Source organism: Dama dama, chromosome 19 (assembly GCF_033118175.1).
Source record: "Dama dama isolate Ldn47 chromosome 19, ASM3311817v1, whole genome shotgun sequence".
In the NCBI taxonomy this organism is placed as follows: Eukaryota; Metazoa; Chordata; class Mammalia; order Artiodactyla; family Cervidae; genus Dama; species Dama dama.
Window position 1 is genome coordinate 68809800 of NC_083699.1, and position 17574 is coordinate 68827373.

Sequence of the window (17574 nt, forward strand, 5' to 3'; positions counted from 1 at the left end):
ACTCTAAAGACAGAGACTTTTTTAAATTATTTTTTAAATAAAATATTATTCTAAAATAATAATATTTTTTATTTTGTATTGGGGTATACTGATTAACAGTGTTGTGATAGTTCTAGGTGAACAGTGAAGGGACTCAGCCATACATATACATGTATCCAATCTCCGCCAAACTCCCCTCCCATCCAGGCTGCCACATAATATTTTTTTTTCAATCTTGAAAACACTTTAATAATAGCCTATTGTGCCTAGTATAAAGACAAGAATTTTAGTATTTTTCATTTTAAAAGACTTTTATCAAACTATAGTTGATTTGCAATACTACATTAGTTTCAGGTATAGAACATAGTGATTCAATACTTTTATAGACTGTTATTGTCCAGTCACTCAGTTGTGTCCGGCTCTGCAAACATTTGTCCTTCCCAGCATATTGTACGTTGCAGCAAATTAGGCTTCCCTGGCCTTCACCATCTCCCGGAGCTAGCTCAAACTCATGTCCATCGAGTTGGTGATGCCATCCAACCATCTCCTCCTCTGTCTTCCCCTTTTCCTCCTGCCTTCAGTCTTTCCGAGCATCAGGGTTTTTTCTAATGAGTTGGCTCTTTGCATCAGGTGCCACATAATATTGAGCAGAGTTCCACATGCTACACTGTAGGGACAAGGACTCTTTTTAAAACAAAACATATCCACAGTTCCATTTTTGTTCCTAAAGGTTAATTATTTCATAATTTCAAATACAGTCAGCATATGGTATAGTCAGTAATTCAAACCAGATCACTTTTTGAGGAAAGCTCTCATTTTGCACCAACAGTAAGACAATGTGGTCTGCCTTCCTGTCTGCCGAAGGAAGGGATACAAGTTTAAACAAGGAGGTGCATGTATGCTAAGTCACTTCAGTCGTGTCCAGCTTTGCGATCCCATGGACTGTAGCCCGCCAGGCTCCTCTATCCTTGGGGATTCTCCAGACAAGAATACTGGAGTGGGTTGCCATGCCCTCCTCCAGCGGATCTTCCCGACCCAGGGATCGAACCCACATCTCTTATGTCTCCTGCGCTGGCATACAGGTTCTTTACCTCTATCACCACCTGGAAAGCCCAAAATGAGGAGAAGGGTGGCCAAAGGAGAATATGATTGTATCTCAATTTGTGAGGACTCTGACTGCAGGTCAAGGGTAGATTAAACAACCATAGAAGGGCCCTGTATCCCAATAGTAGTGGAGCGTCTCAGGAGACTGAATGGCGCTGAGGAGGTGAGCTTGGCCCCAGAGGGGACCAAACTGGGAAACAAACGAGTCACTCCAGGGTGTCCTCTTTCTCAGACAACTCTCCTCTCTCCCCGCTAGACCTCTAGGCTACTCCTTCCTCAGGAGTAAAGAAACGCAACACTAAAGTTCTTGAGTTTTCCTCCTTCTCTGTACTAGAAAGGCAGCTCACACTGAGATGGGAATATCTTAATTATCATTGCAAGTTTCCAGGAAAAGGGGCTCCAATTGGGCCAGTTTGGGTTAAGTGGCCATTCTCGGTCCAAACACCAGTGGCTGAGGCAGTGGGACGCACGTTACAGACATGGGCCATGTGTTTGTTAAGCAGGGCTTACCCATGGGGTCTGGCAGGTGGGCAGAATCTCTGAGAGGTGGCCAAGGACCACTACCCACGGGCTGGGTCATTGCCCAGAGATGTGGAAAGCAAGGGTATCTCTAGAGCTAAGGGATCCACGTGGACCACTGCCCGCAGGTGGGAGGGCAGGTCTCTCTCCCCACGTGACCACAGGGCAGGTAGTCCTCCCCAGGGGAAGGGTGCCGTTTGGGCTGGGCTGTCAGATCCAACAGATCCTTGCTTCCCTCCCCCTCAGCAGGGTTTCAGAACAAAGAATCACCTGCAGTTTCTTCTCCGGGGATCCCAAGGTGAGCCTGTGAGCAAAGGCTTGATCTGCCTCTAGTTCAGTCCTGTCCCATGGCGGGGCAGTGGGGGGTGTGTGCAGGAGAAAATACTTCAACTGCTATGTCTCCAGCCCAACACAGGTGAGACTCCTTGACATGAAAACAGGGCTGAGACAGGTAAAGATGAGGGCACAGTGTCAGATGTGGAGATGAAACACAGCGGGAAGCTTAGAAGGAATTAAAACTAATTGAGCGGAAGTAACTAGACAGCAAGGCCTTCATCTTGATCTTTCTTTCCTTCCTACTTCTTCCTTCCTTCCTTCCTTTTTCCCTCCCTGTCTGCCTCCCCCTCTCCCCTCCCTCCCTGCTTTCCTTCTTCTTTGTTTTTTTTCCCTTCTTTCTTCAGTGTTCCTTAACCTGTGTTTTGAGGACCTTTGGCATAAAGATCACTTGTCAGCTCATTGATGATTCAGACTCTAAACTTCCTTCCCGGACATTCAGTTTGGCAGCGTTGGGGCCCGGCCTGTGAACCTGCTTTTTTAACAAGTCGGGAGATTCTGACGTGTGACGAGTATGAGAACTGCTTGCTGTGGACAGGAACCCCAGTCAAGTTGCCTCCAGAATGCTCCATTCATTCTTCTGCCTTTGACCAAGATGACTTTTCCCAATATAATTGCTCACATGTCTGTGGTGGTGGTGGTGATGAGTGTAACCAGCACGCCACAGTTGTCAGTGAAGGCATTTAAGTCTACACCCTAAATACCCCTCCTCCTGCCCCGGGAGCCGCCCTAAACAGCTGTCTGCCTCAAGAAAAGCTCAGGAAGTTCTCCCGGGCTCCCAGGCACACCACCATCCCCACAGTGTGTTTGTTCCCCTCCATCTGACATACTAATATTCTTGGACATGGCGTTGGTATTGTGAGTAGACGAATAGAATAATTATGCTTTGAAATTGTACATTGCAATTTTGGAAACCTGGCTTAATGCAACAGTATCTTGATGTGTATATCAAAGCACCTTGTTTGGGAGACATTCTCTCACATTTAGAAAGTACAATGGTCTTTGTAGCCAGTGGTCTAATGGTTAAGACTTCACCTTCCAATGGAGGGGGTGTGGGTTCAATCCCTGATCAGGCAGCTAAGATCCCACAATGCCCCAAGGCTAAGAAACCAAAAACATAAAATCAGAAGCAATATTGTAACAAATTCAATAAAGACTTTAAAAATGGTTGTATAAGAAATCTTAAAAAAAAAAGTATGATGGCTACAATGAATATCAGAAGTGAGGCAATCTGTCCGTGAAACAGGCTGGTCCTGAAAGAATTCTCTCTTATAATTTCTCCTTTTGACAAAAACAGAGTTGTTGAAATACAATTTATGTATCATAAATGTCACTCATTATAAGGATACAGTTGACTTCAGTTTTAGTGAATTTATACATTTATGTACCAACAGCACAATCTGGTGTTTCAACTCTTCCATTGACCTGAAAAGTTGCCTTTGCCTGTTTGCTTCCTACTCCCACCTGTGGCCCCAGCAATGCTGATCTACCTTGTCTCTATAATTTTGCATTTGATAGAAATTTTGTCTAAGTGGAATCATCCAGTGTGCAGTCTTTGCATCTGACTACTTCACTTAGTGAAAGCTTCTGAGATCCATATAGGTTGTTCTGTAGATCAGAAGTTTGCTCTTTTTTATTGCTGAGTAGTATTCCACCAGGCAGATCCGCTCAGTCTCTTGATTTGCTCTCAACTCTCAGAAACAGGATGTTTTCACATTGGTATGGTTGGAGCCTTCCCAGGAGTAGAAACTCCAAGCCTGGACAATTCCTTCCTGCCTCTGCATTGTCAGTTGAGTAAACCCGCACATCTCTTTGATTGTGCGAGCTGGCAGAGAATATGAGAGGATGGTTTTCTTAGTGTGGGTTCAATACTCAGCTGGTGTTCTCAGATTTCAACTAAAGATATCTGATTTTCAGTGAAAAATCATTGTATGTCTTTTTTTATTTAAAATTTTTCCAATTATTTTTTATTTATTTAGTTTTGGTTGCATTGGGTCTTTGTTGCTGCTCACGGGCTTTCTCCAGTTGTGGCGAGCAGGGGCTACCCCCTCGTTGTGGTGTGCTGGCTTCTCATTGCAGTGACTTCTCCTGTTGCGGAATACAGGCTCTAGGCACACGAACTTCAGTAGTTACAACATGCAGGTTTAGTAGTTGCAGTTCTTGGCCTCCAGAGTGCTGGCTCAGCCGTGGTGGAGCACAGGCTGAGTTGGTGCTCGGCATGTGGAATTTTCCCGGACCAGGAATTGAACCAGTGTCTCTCACGTTAGCAGGCAGATTCTTATCCACTGCACCACCAGGGAAGTCCTGTATATCTTTTTTTTAAAGACATCATTGTTTCCACAAGCTTTTTTCTGAAACATGCTAGTGTCATTTATCAGGTCATAGCACTTATAACATGCCTATGAATTTGATCACAATTTTATATGTATTTTACCATAAGAAGATCAATGTAAAACCATGTGCCACATATTTTATAGTTACTTTGATTGTTCAGTTCACAGGATCGGGCTGCAGCCCCTAAACCTGGTAAAAACTTGATATTCTGTGGACGTACTCTATGCATCTATTTTCGAGTGCATATTCTCTGGTTCAGATATCTTTGTGAGTATACTGCTTTGGAATTATCCACTCAGCTTCCGAGGCATTCTCCAAACACTTTCTGACATAGCCAACATTCCAGGGTATTTGAGGGAGAGCTGAAGCTGAAGCCCTCACCCCACCATCCATTTCCAGCTGCACAGCTGAGCAGCCCAAAGAGGAAAGAGCATCTAGTGGTTTAGAGAATTTAGTTCAGTTTGCCCTGGAGGTCTTTATTTTTAACAGTATGATTAACAATATTTCTGACAACACAGGAAATTAGACACATGTTTACTAGGTGCTTCTTTTGAAAGAGGCACAATGCTAGGGTAACAAAGCAATGATTTATATACTTCATTCATTAAAAAGAAATTTCAGCACCAACTATGTGCTCAGTGGGGTAGGAGACACAAAGCTGAGTGATTGTCAAATTCAAGGAATGACAGCATACAAGAGATGTGACTTCAGTGTTATTCCTTAGCTGATTTGTGTTTGCTCATGAACTTTCAGCATCTACATGATCTTTCTTTGGTTTCGTTGTTCAGTTGCTTAGTTATGTCCCACTCTTTGTGACCCCATGGACTACAGCACACCAGGCTTCCCTGTCCTTCACCATCTCCTAGAGTTGGCTCAAACTCATGTCCATTGAGTCGATGATGCCACCCAACCACATCCTCTGTTGCCCTCTTCTTATCCTTCCCTCAATCTTTCCCAGCATCAGGGGCTTTTTCCAATGAGTTTGCTGTTTGCCACAGGTGGCCAAAGTATTGGAGCTTCAGCTTAAGCATCAGGCCTTCCAATGAATATTCAGGGTTGATTTCCTTTAGGATGGACTGGTTTGATCTCCTTGCTGTCCAAGGTTTGCTTTGGTTTTAGTTTCTGCATTACCCTAGAGACAGAAATCTTTTGCTTCACCAGAATACAAGTTTCTTTGCAATCAGAAGAGCACAAGTTAAGTGGATCCCGTTGTTTTCTGAGGATGCATCTAGACATGTTTGCAGTTTAGGAGATCTTTCATCTTAACCTTGATGATACAAAACTTCTGTAACCATCACAGAGGACACACCAAATATTGAGAACAACTTGGGGGCTGATTATGCCTTTGCTGTTAACTAGCAAGGTGACCTTTGGCACTTACTTCAATGTCCCTGGGGCTTTGGCTATTTCATCTGGAGGAAAGGCATGTCAATAAGAGGATACCATGAGGCTTTTTTCACTGAGGACACAAATTCCTGTCTAACCCATGTCTAATAATTACTGCCAGGTAAGCTTCCTAAGTGGGCTTCCCTGATGGGCTGTAGTCCATGAAGTCACAAACAGTCAGACACGACTTAGTGATTACACAACAGTAACAGCCTTTGTGACTCAGCTGGTAATGAATCGCCTGCAGTGAGGGAGACCCAGGTTCCATCCCTGTGTTGGGAAGATCCCCTGGGGAGGGGAAAGGCTAACTACTTCAGAATTCTGGCCTGGAGAATTCCATGGACTATACAGTCCATGCGGTCGCAAAGAGTTGGACACGACTGAGTGATTTTCACTTTGACTTTAAGGCTTTATGACTTTTCCATTCGTTGGGTTTTATACATCTTTTCTTTCCATCAGTTAGTAATGGAGCAAAGTAAACACATTGACATGATTGGAGTCTTAAATACTGACTTTGATGGGGGTATTAATGAGAAAATTAACTTTCATATTTCATGGTTTAGTCGCTCAGTCATGTCCAACTCTTTGCGACCCCATGGACTGTAGCCTGCCAGGCTTCTCTGTTCATGGGGATTCTCCAGGCAAGAATACTGGGGTGGGTTGTCATGCCCTCCTTCAGGAGATCTTCCCAACCCAGGGGTCGTACCCATGTCTCCTGAACTGCAGGCAGATTCTTTACGTCTGAGCCACCAGGGAAGTCCATAGACATACATATATCCCTTTGTACCATGAAAATGAGAAAATCAAGTCATTAACGTAGGCAAATTAGAAGACTTTTGGGTTTCAGTGTCATTTCTTCCATTCTCTGCCAACCTTCAGTTTCAAGACTGGTAGACCAGGAAAAAGGTAACAGATTATACTATGTCTCAGTGCCTTGCTGTTTTTTTTTTTTTTTCCTTGCTGTTATTAAATAAAGGAAAGATAAAAATCCCTGTCTTCATAATGTAAAAAGTAGTATTTGTTCATCCTTTATGGTTTAATGATAAATTTCTTAGATAACTACAAAACCTGGGATGAAGTCTTCATGAAGAACAAACCATGATAAAACACCAAAATCATAAAAATTTTAAAATTCTCTACAATTTGATACTGCGAGGACACATGAAATGATGGGCTTAGTCGGGAAGGGCACGCCCTTACACTCAGGCTCACCTCTTGACTGGCTCTCACCCTCAGGCAGAAAAATTAAAACATGAGGCCATTTGTAAAACTTGGAGACTTAAGTATAACCATCAGGCGGGGCTGCCTTTGCCTGGGGTACGGAAGCGGAAGCGGACCCCAGATTATCAGTTCATCAGAGAGGGCTTCCTTGGCACCACAGTATCCCGTTTACAGACTGGTTGGCTTCCCCACCCCCACTCCCAGTTCACCTCCCCCTTGGACTTTGCAGGAAGTAAAAAGGAAGCAGCCCAGGGTGCTCCACATTCTGAATTTTTAAACCATTTTTCCTAACACTCAGCTTTGGTCAGCAGGCAGTATGCCTTCTAAGGTAACACTTGGGGACTTCCCTGGTGGTTCAGTGGTGGGGGAGGTACTTTGCAGCATGGAGGCATGGGTTTGAACTCTGCTGGAGGAACTGGAATCCCACACACCTTAGAGCAACTGGGTCCCCATGCCTCAGTTTGCTGAGCGCATGAATCATACAGCTAGAGAGTCTGTGTGCTGCAGCAAAGACCCTGTGTGCTGCAACTAAGACCCAACACTGCCAAACGAATAAATATAAAAAAAAAAAAAAGTAAAGGTAATACTGGGAACATGCAACCAAATGTCTGGTTGACATGTACTAAGAGCTGTCGCTTTTCCTACCTGCAATAACCGAGTCCTCACCATCCCCTTGCTACCTCTGTGCTGCAGTTGAGCTTCCTTAGGTCCTGTCACCCGTATCTTCCTTCCAGGTACCCAACTCTGTATTAGGTATGACCAGAGTCAGTTGCCAGTGCCAGAAAGCACAAAATAACAGACACTTCAGCAATCGTAGTGGGGCTCTCCTGGTGGCTCAGTCAGTAAAGAACTCACCTGCCAATGCAGGAGACAAGGGTTTGATTCCTGGGTCGGGAAGATCCCCTGGAGAAGGAAATGGCAAGCCACTCCAGTATTCTTGCCTGGAGAATCTCACAGACAGAAGAGCCTGGTGGGCTACAGTTCATGGGGTGGCAAACAGTCAGACACCACTGAGCGACTGAAAAACAACAAAGCAAGTGTGTTATTTTTCTCGCGGCTGCTGTAGCAAATTACCACAATCTCAGCGAATGGCTTAAAACAACACACATTCACTCTGTTACACGGTTCCAGAGCTCCGAGTCTGAAATGAGAATTCTGCAACTAAAATCCAAGATCATGAGCTCCTTCCGGAGGCTCCAGGGGAGAGACTATTTCCTTGCCTTTTCCAGTTTCTATGGGCATTTCTAGAGCCTATATTCTTTGGTTTATGGTTCTTTTTTCCATTTTCAAGGTGCATCTCTCCAACCTTAGCTGCTTCCATCAGTGCACCCCATTTTCCAGTATCTGAGGTTCTGACCTCCCTCTTCTAAGGACCCTTTTAATTACCTTGAGTCCACCTGGGAAATCCAGGCTAATCTCCCTGCTTCAACTTGCTTGACTTAATGACAGCTGCAAAGTCTGTCAGGTAACACATTCTTCTAAACTTTCTGCACGTTTTTTGTTTATTTAATTTAGAGACTTATCTTGCATGTATTTTGTTTGCCTGTTTCTCACAGCTGCAATCATATTACAGATAAAATTCTGAATTCTTCAATTTTCATTTGAGCACAACTATTTTTCTATGTTAGCATATGATCTGCATAACCATATTATTTAGCTTCTGACATCAATTTCTGCAAACATAATTTATATAAAATAAAACATATCCACCATGCATATGGAAGTCTGGAGTGCTGCAACCCATGGGGTCGCAAAGAGTGGACACAATTGAGCGACTGAACAACCACCATGGATGTACAGTTTGAGGAGCTTTAAAGCTTTAACATGAATAACCCGTCTATCTCCCACTCAAGATAAAGATTATTTCCTTCATCTTAAAAAGTCCCTCCTACCTGTAGTCAGCCCCCCAACCACCTCACAGGTATCCACTGATCCATTTTATGTCTCCACTGCTTGGTTTTTGCCTGTGTGCAACTTATGTTAAGTATGTCGTCTTAAGAGTCGGCTTCTTCTGCTCAGCGTGTCTTAAGATTCATCCTTGCTGTTGCTTGTGTCAATAACTTGTTTTTTTATATGGATAAGTAGTGGTCTACTGTGCTGACATACTATCTGTGTGTCCACTCATCACTTAATGAAAATTTCAGTCGCTTCCAATTTTTGTCTATTATGAATAATGTTACTATGAACATGCAAGTACAAGTCTTTGTGTAAACATACGTTTTCATTTTCTTGGGTAAACACCTAGGATCATGTTACACCATATCAGAAGTGTAGGTTTAGCTTTACAAGAAATTGCCAAATTGTTTTAAAACTGTTTTACAAAATGTTTGTTTCATTTTGCATTCCCATCAGCAAGTGAAGGTCCCAGTTTCTCCACAACCTCACCCACACTTGGTATAGACTAACTCTTTCATTTTAGCCATGCTTATTGCATAGTATATCTTGGTGTGATTTTTTTTTTGGTTCTTTTTGGTCATGCCATACAGCCTGTGGGATCTTCATTCCCTGACCAGGGATGGAACCCATGCCTGGTGAATTGGAAGCATGGAGTCTTAACCCCTGGACCACCAGGGAAGTCTCTCTTGGCATGATTTTAATTTGCATTCCCCTAATAGTTAAAGGTGCTGATCATCTTTTTTTTTTTTTTTTTAAATAATTATTTTTATTTGCCTGCGCTGGGTCTTAGTTGCAGTATGTGGGATCTAGTTCCCTGGCCAGGGATCGAACCTGGGCCCCCTGCATTGGGAGCACAGAGACTTAGCCACCGGACCACCAGAGAAGTCCCAAGATGCTGATCATCTTTAAGTGTGCTTATTGGCTATTCATATTTTCTCTCTTGTGAAGTGCCAAGTGAAGTTTCTTGACCATTTATTAATATGGTTGTTTGTTAGGCAATACAAATCCTCCAACTTCGTTCTTCTTTTTCAAAATTATGTTGGCTACTTTGGGTTCTTTGTGTTATCATAAAAATTTTTTAATTAGTTTGTCCATTTTTATCAAAAAGGCTACTGAGTTTATTGAAGGGGGTTGCATCAAGTAGAAGAATGGACATTTAATGATATTTAGTCTTGTACTCCAAAAACATGGAAAATTTCCCCATCAATTTGGTTATTCTATTACTTTTGATAGCTTATGGTGAAAGATGTTGGATTTGTGATCTCCAAAGAAGAAGATTTAGCTTTGGGACCAGGGACCAGGCTTGATCACTCAAGAGCTATTGTTTAGCAGAATTTTATTAAAGTGAAAAAAGAGAGAGAAAGCTTTTGATATAGACATCAGAAGGGGGACAGAGAGTGCCCCCACTCGCTAGTCTTATCAAGGCCTTGTATACTTTTACCAGATCCATGCCCCAACAAATCCTGAAAGATGATGCTGTGAAAGTGTTGCACTCAATATGCCAGCAAATTTGGAAAACTCAGCAGTGGCCACAGGACTGGAAAAGGTCCATTTTCATTCCAATCCCAAAGAAAGGCAATCCCAAAGAACGTTCAAACTACCGCACAATTGCACTCATCTCACATGCTAGTAAAGTAATGCTCAAAATTCTCCAAGCAAGGCTTCAGCAATACATGAACCGTGAACTTCCAGATGTTCAAGTTGGTTTTAGAAAAGGCAGAGGAACCAGGGATCAAATTGTGAACATCCGCTGGATCATCGAAAAAGCAAGAGAGTTCCAGAAAAACATCTATTTCTGCTTTATTGACTATGCCAAAGCCTTTGACTGTGTGGATCACAATAAACTGTGGAAAATTCTGAAAGAGGAATACCAGACCACCTGACCCACCTCTTAAGAAACCTATATGCAGGTCAGGAAGCAACAGTTAGAACTGGGCATGGACCAACAGACTTGTTCAAAATAGGAAAAGGAGTATGTCAAGGCTGTATATTCTCACCCTGCTTATTTCACTTACATGCAGAGTATATCATGAGAAATGCTGGCAATCAAGATTGCCGGGAGAAATATCAATAACCTTAGATATGCAGATGATACCACCCTTATGGCAGAAAGGGAAGAGGAATTAAAAAACCTCTTGATGAAAGTGAAAGAGGAGAGTGAAAAAGTTGGCTTAAAGCTCAACATTCAGAAAACTAAGATCATGGCATCTAGTCCCATCACTTCATGGGAAATAGATGGGAAAACAGTGGAAGCAGTGTTGGACTTTATTTCTTGGGGGCTCCAAAATCACTGCAGGTGGTGACTGCAGCCATGAAATTAAAAGACGCTTACTCCTTGGAAGGAAAGTTATGACCAACCTAGATAGCATATTAAAAAGCAGAGACATAATTTGGCCAACAAAGGTTCGTCTAGTCAAGGTTATGGTTTTTCCAGTGGTCATGAATGGATGTGAGAGCTGGACTGTGAAGAAAGCTGAGTGCCGAAAAATTGCTGTTTTTGAACTGTGGTGTTGGAGAAGACTCTTGAGAGTGCCTTGGACTGCAAGCAGATCCAACCAGTCCATCCTAAAAGAGATCAGTCCTGGGTGTTTACTGGAAGGACTGAAGCTGAAAGGATGCTGAAGCTGAAACTCCAATATTCTGGCCACCTGATGCGAAGAGTTGACTCATTGGAAAAGACCCTGATGCTGGGAGGGATTGGGGGCAGGAGGAGAAGGGGACGACAGAGGATGAGATGGCTGGATGGCATCACCGACTCGATGGAAATGAGTTTGAGTAAACTCCGGGAGTTGGTGATGGACAGGGAAGCCTGGTGTGTTGCGATTCATGGGGTCGCAAAGAGTCGGACTGAGTGACTGAACTGAACTAAACTGCCCCAACATACATCTTAAATTAATAAGATTAGAACTAACAACAGAAAGGTTTTATCAGACCCACTCCCACAACATAGCCTGGAGATAACAAGATTAGTCAGAAGGTTCTTGCTAAGGAGAAACAAGTCCTCAGGCAAGATACATTGTTATACCAAGTCAAAGCAATATAGAAAAAAACTTTGTCCCTCCCCCTCCCCCCCATGGGGTGGGAATTCCCACCCCATGCTTTATTATTTATTTACTGTTATTATTTATTTACAGTTAAAGCGAGTCACAAGTGCGAACACCTGTAAAATACAGCCTAGGTCTGCCCTTCCCACTTGCTGATTTCTTGTCAGGATTTTTCTGGCTATTCTTGATTATTAATTATTACAAACAAACTATATAATAAATCTGCCTGGCTCCCAAAATAGAAGATGGTATTTTTATTGGCATTGCTTTAAAATTGTAAATTAAGTAGAAGAAAATTAACATTTTGGTGATGTTGAACCTTCCTATTCAAGCCCATGATGTTTTCTTCCTTCAAATCTACTGGTAAATCTTTTGCAAGATATTACTAGTTTTCCTCACATAGATTTTTCATATTTTTTAAATGTATATGCCCGACTTGTTTTATCATTTCCTGAGCTCTTTAATCCTGACATGGCTTTCTGGAGACGATGGGATAAGAGGACTTATGGGGAGATAGCAAAATCTAAATAAATTTTTCTTATAAATATCAAGTCATTTAGCCTAATATCATTTACTGAATAATCCTCTGGTCTCTACAGATCTGTGATATGTATTCTACCATATATTAAAATATTATATACTAATAGAGTATGTGATATAATAATATTATATACTAATATATTGGGGTCCATTCTGAGCTATCCTGTCCAATAGGTCTTATGACAGAATGATGTGGTTTTAACTCTTATAGCTTTGTTATGTTTTGTGCTAAGTAGGGCTCTTTTCCCAAAATTCATAGGTTCATTAAGTTTCCTCATTAAAAATTGTATTGAGAGGAACGAATTAAACCTAAAATTTAGTTTTTATAAGACTGGACATTTTAAAGTATTTATATTTCCTATTCAGAAATACTATACATCTCTCCATTTTTCAAAATGCTTATATCTTAATTCAGCCGTATAGCTTTATTCATGTAACTCAAGTGTATATTACATTTCAAGTATTTTAGATTCTTATTGCTATTGAGAATATAATCCCTATTTTCATTTTATTTTCTAACTGGTTATTGCTGTTAAGTAGAAATGCTTATAGATTTTTGAATATGTAGCTGTTTGAAAATTTACAGGCACAACATATAAATGGCCAAAAAAGTGACAACTTTCATTTCTCTATAAATTAACACAGTTTAGCTCTCTAGCAATCATTTCTACTGAGGATGGGAAAAAATTCAGTCTCACTATTCAGCTGGAACTCAACTGACAGTGTCTTGCCTTCTCCCTTCACATTCTCATCTCCCTCTTGCGTTCCTGCTGAAGTCTTTTCCCTGGGATGAAAGAGGCATGGGTTCAAAAACACCCTGTACCCATAAAAACAGAAATACAGATCACTGGAACAGGAGAGCAAGTCCAGAAATAAACCCACACATCTAATCTATGACAAAGGAAACAAGAACACACAACAGAGAAGACAGTCTCTTCAATAAGCGCTGCTGGGAAAGCTGGACAGCTACACGTAAGAGTGAAATTAGGGGCTTCCCTGGTGGCTCCGTGGTAAAGAATCTGTCTGCCAATGCAGGACACTCGGGTTCGATCCCTGAGTCTGAGAAAATCCCACATGCCACAAAGCGACTAAATCCAACACCACAACTACTGAGCCTGTGCTGTAGAGTCTGGGAGCCACAGTGACTGAGCCTGAGCACCCTAGAGCCTGTGCTTCACAAGAGAAGCCCCCAAAATGAGAAGCACCTCGTCACACACCACAAGAAATGAGACCCTGCTTGTCACAACTAGAGAAAAGCCCACACAGCTACAAAGACTCAGCACAGCCAAAGTAAAATAACTAAAAAATTTTTTAAAGTGTTTAAAAAAAGAAGAGTGAAATGAGAAGACTCCCTAACACTATACATAAAAAGAAACTCAAAATGGATTAAAGACCTAAACGTATGGCTGGATACTACAAAACTTACAGAGGAAAACATGGGCAGGACACTCTGACATAAATTGCAGCAAGATCTTTTTTGACCCATCTTCTAAGAGTAATGAAAACAAAAACAAAAAATGAACAAATGGGACCTAATTAAACTTAAAAATCTTCTGCACAGCAAAGGAAACCATAAACAAAATGAAAAGATAACTCTCAGGATTCGAGAAAATACTTGCAAATGAAGCAACTAATAAGGGATTTATCTCCAAAACATACAAACAGCTCATACAGCTCCATATTGAAAAAGCAAACAACCCAATAAAGAGTCTTAACCACTCTACCACCAGGAAAGTTCCAATAACCCTAAATATTTTTGTGGTATACATATTTTTTTTTACTAAAAAAACTTTCCAGGTGGCACAGTGGTAAAGAATTCACCTGCCAATGCAGGAGACGCAGGAGCCACAGGTTCAGTCCCTGGGTGGGGAAGATCCCCTGGAGGAGGACATGGTAACTCACTCCAGCATTCCTGCCTGGAGGATCCCAGGGACAGAGGAGCCTGGCGGGCTACAGTCCATGGTGTCACAGAGTCAAAGGTAGAGCCTAATTCCCCTTCCTTCTAGTGTGGGCTGAAATTAGCGACTCTCTTCTAGCGGACAGAAGAAACGTGAATGAGAGAAGTCAGGCCACACAAGCCACTCTGGCTCGATGCTTGCTCTCCCAGTTCTCACCTGTTCTGGGAGAAGTCAGCTGTGTGGGCTCCCTAGCCGCCTATGAAGAGTCCTACCTGATGAGGCCTCCAGCCCACAGCCACCTGAGGGAGCCATCTTGGATCTTCCAGCTTTAGTCAAGTCTTCGGATGACTGTGGCCCTGACATCACGACTTCTACTACCTGAGACCTTAAGCCAGAAAAATCCAATGAAGCTGCTCCTAAGTTCACGACCCAATTTAAACTACTAACTGTTGGGGTAATTTGTTATGTACAGTAGATACTAATATAGGGCGCTTTGGAGCTGCAATTGTCCCAAACTGGGGTGAGGGAAAGAGGTCTTTATGCCCCAAATTGACTAGTCTTTACATATGGGCTGTCCCCGCAACCATCCAAGGGACCACAACTTTGGGGAAAGCAGTTTTCTCCAACTGAGAGTAAGTATTGAAGAGTGACTTAAATGAGAGATACTGAAAGCAATACTCTAAGTCAGGGAACATGTCCTTCAGTCCTGAAAGAAGGGTCTGAACAGAGCATCACAGCGTCCACTAAAAGATGTTCAGTGAGCCCTCTCCTCTAGTCCCAGAGAGGCACTAAGGTCACGGCTGAAAACAACACCTTACCCCATCTTCTAACAAAAGATGCCACAATCAGAGACAAGCACGTTCGCCAGGGATTAATAAAAGCTTCAGATCTGGCCCAGCTTCCATGAAACACTTTTTCAATCCTCTCTGCAGTTTATATAGGAAGGCAGGGGAAGGAATCAAAGGAGGTGGCTGGCCTTGTGGAACACACAGAGTCTCTGGTGGGAAGAGATGTAATGGGGGAGGCTGTAAGATAATCTCTCCTTGATACCAGTAGGGGCTCCCAGCAGGAGAGGCGGGTGTTCCACTCCCTACTTGCAAACCTGTCTAGGCAGCATTCTTGCTGATTAATTTGTCTGTATTTCAAAAGGCAGGAAGACGATTGAAGGGAGATGGCAAGGTGGAAACCAGAGACCGCAGGGCAGCTTCCAGTCTGGTCCTGTTGTGTGGCAAGGATGTGTGTTTCTCAAGAGTCAGAGGGACTCAGTGGCAGATAAATGGTCTCTGGCTGCCTTGCTGGACCCTCACCCAGAAGACTGGTATCCTGCTGGGAGTTGGCAGTGGGGTGATGGTCAAGATCAAGCTGGAAGTAGATCTTCCATGAAATCATACAGAGAGGACAAGGCCCTTCAGGCCTTCCCATGTTATCCAAAGGGCCAGTTATTCAGAGAAGCAGGGATCCACTAAAAAATAACTCTAGCAGTGGAAGATTAGATATTTGCCTCAACAGAGAAGCCAGGCCTTGAAGAAATGCTCAGGAAGTGTTTAAGAGTCAGAACCATGACTTGTACCTTTATACCCTCAGAATCTAAGGTCCCACTCAAGCCGGGAGATTGGCACTTTGACAGGGTCTGATGTTCAGTAACTGAAACCGACCAGGTCACGGTGTCACCCAAGGGGTGCTTAAGGGATAGAAGAGGTTCAAAAGAGCAGTGACTGGAGAAAAAAAAAAAGGACTGTTCTTTTCGGAAGCCATCACATTGAGAGCAGTTCAACAACTGATTATACTGATAACTGCTGGAGCTAGAGCACTTCACAGTGCAGCAGGGTTGGGTGAAGATTGTGTACAACCCACACAGACGAGTGAAACACAGTACACTTGTCTTCTGTGAACCAGAAATGTTGGGTTGCGCAACAACTATAAAGCAGGTTTGCTGAAGCCAACAAGTCTGGAATGTGTATCTTTTGTTTGTTTTCCTGTACTGTCTACTGGGATTAACACTTTACCATTTGGAAATGCTGGGTGAGACTGGCAGAGAAGGTCCCACTTCTTGAATTGCAAATAGACTAGACAGTGATTAGTAAGTCCCTAATGAATTGTTTTTAGAATTGCTGAGTTTGAGCTGCCAGGGAAGTTACCCTAGACCACAACGGAAGCCCTGGGGGGCAGAGAGGAGCTGAAAACTGAGATCTGAATATTGGGAAATAACTGTTATCAACCTTCAAAAGCAACTGTAGCTATAGCACCGTCACGGCTGTCCTAGAAAACACCTTACATTTTCATGAGTGAAGTACTCGTGAGAGTCAGGAAACCGTTTTACAGAAAAATTCTCACATGATCCTGAAAGTAACGTACTTTTAAGAAAAAAAGAAAATCGGAATCGAAGAATCTTAAAAATCAAAAAGCACTTCTTCGCTGTATTAAGTCAGGGACCAAAACAGTTAAAAATATGCCTGTCTTATTAGAAAGCCCCCTGTTTAAAACCTTGGAATTTTATATCAATAAACGTAGTCGGCTGTTCTGCCTGGAGGTAGTCCTTCCGGAAAGCCATACGTTTCTTGTGTCCAGGTGAGGGGGCTCGCTGAGAATGAAAAACTAGGCAGGTCCCTCTGAGCTTCGAGGTTATACATTTCCACGCACCGCCGAGACGCCTCGTCATACTCTGCGCACGAATATGAATATTCAACGCCTCGTCCAGGGCGCGCGTCGGTGGGAGTACCCACAAGCCCCCGCGGCCCGGCGGGGCGGGGCCAGGCCGCCCGCGCTCCCTGAAGACCTCGGTGCCCGCCGGCAGGGTGGAAGCCCGCCAATCAGCGCTTTGCAGGCTGAGAGCGCGGGGCTGTGGAAAGGGCAGGGAGGACCGCCTCGTCGAGGATGGATACAAGGCCTGTGTCCTCAGCACCGCCGGAAGGAAGCGGGGGGTGGGGGGACTAGAGGCAACTAGAGGAAAGGATTAGAAGAGAAGGCAGTCTCCATTATCACCTCCTTAAAGGCAACGCGGTAGCGTAGCTCCGCTTCGCGCCGCACAGCCTGACGGGAACCTCAGCCTGCGGGTACGGGCTGCGCCTTCGGCGCGCCTCCGGCCCCGCCCCCTCCCGCGGGGCACGCCGGGAGAGCCGAGTTTACCTCCTCCCCCTGGTCAACGGGCGAGAAGAAGAGGCATTTCCGGCCTCAAGGCTGGTCTTTACGGAAGGGGTGGGGTTTCCTCTATCCCGCCCCTCACGCCCGGGGGAGGCCGGGCCAAGAGTGACAGTCCTCGATCCGCGCTAAGGCCCGCCCTTGCGCCGGAAGGAAGAAGGATGGGGGAGGAGGGAAGTCGT

At 43.6% G+C, this 17574-nt stretch overlaps 1 long non-coding RNA gene across 1 annotated transcript; it reads right to left on the reverse strand.

Moving 5' to 3' along the window:
- Nucleotides 1–323: 323 nt before the first annotated feature.
- LOC133073611 (uncharacterized) lies at nucleotides 324–17478 on the reverse strand. Its single transcript, XR_009697014.1, has 3 exons — nucleotides 17237–17478; nucleotides 7732–7894; nucleotides 324–646 (listed from the first exon to the last, which is right to left on the reverse strand). It is a non-coding gene; the product is annotated as an uncharacterized LOC133073611 (long non-coding RNA).
- Nucleotides 17479–17574: the final 96 nt, after the last annotated feature.